The sequence below is a fragment of the Oxyura jamaicensis genome, assembly GCF_011077185.1.
Source record: "Oxyura jamaicensis isolate SHBP4307 breed ruddy duck chromosome 33 unlocalized genomic scaffold, BPBGC_Ojam_1.0 oxy33_random_OJ61331, whole genome shotgun sequence".
Taxonomy (NCBI): Eukaryota; Metazoa; Chordata; class Aves; order Anseriformes; family Anatidae; genus Oxyura; species Oxyura jamaicensis.
The window spans coordinates 1-692 of record NW_023304986.1 but is presented as its reverse complement, the minus strand read 5'-3'; the positions used below and the strand labels follow the sequence as shown (position 1 = coordinate 692).

The 692-nt window shown below is 58.2% G+C and overlaps 1 long non-coding RNA gene across 3 annotated transcripts in view; it reads left to right on the top strand.

Moving 5' to 3' along the window:
* Positions 1-504, top strand: part of LOC118158580 — a 1,326-nt gene extending 822 nt beyond the window's left edge. The window contains exons 2-3 of one of the 3 annotated variants that reach the window (XR_004746851.1): positions 10-71; positions 420-504. This is a non-coding gene — a long non-coding RNA (uncharacterized LOC118158580). The remainder of the gene's footprint in view (positions 1-9; positions 72-419) is intronic. The other 2 variants (XR_004746852.1, XR_004746853.1) reach the window with 2 other exon arrangements.
* Positions 505-692: the final 188 nt, after the last annotated feature.

Below are 692 nucleotides of genomic sequence, written 5' to 3'. Positions count from 1 at the left end.
GTGCAAGAGACACTTGTGCAAGGACGTTTGGGGTGTGCAAGGACAGTCCCTTGTGCAAGGGGGGTGTAAAGGTGTTGGGGTGTGCAAGGGGTGTGTAAAGGTGTTGGGGTGTGCAAGAGACACTTGTGCAAGGGTGTTTGGGGGCGTGCAAGGACAGTCCCTTGTGCAAGGGGGGTGTAAAGTTGTTGGGGTGTGCAAGAGACACTTGTGCAAGGACGTTTGGGGGCGTGCATGGACACTCCCTTGTGCAAGGGGGGTGTAAAGGTGTTGGGGTGTGCAAGAGACACTTGTGCAAGGGTGTTTGGGGGCGTGCAAGGATGCTCCCTTGTGCAAGGGCCGTGCAGAGGTGTTGGGGCGTGCAAGGGGCGTGTAAAGGTGTTGGGGTGTGCAAGAGACACCTGTGCAAGGGGTGTGTGAAGGCATTGGGGGCGTGCAAGGAGACACTTGTGCAAGGGTGTTTGGGGCATGCAAGGACGCTCCCTTGTGCAAGGGGCGTGTAGAGGCGTTGGGGTGTGCAAGGGGGGTGTAGAGGTGTTGGGGTGTGCAAGGAGACACTCACGCCCTTGCACACGCGTGTGCCCATCAAGGCCACGTGCAAAGAGCTCTTGCACGAGGGGAGCTCATGGTTTTGGGGTCATGGTGGGGGAAGGTCCATTTTTTGGGTCCCTTTTCGGGGTCCTTCTGGGGTCCTT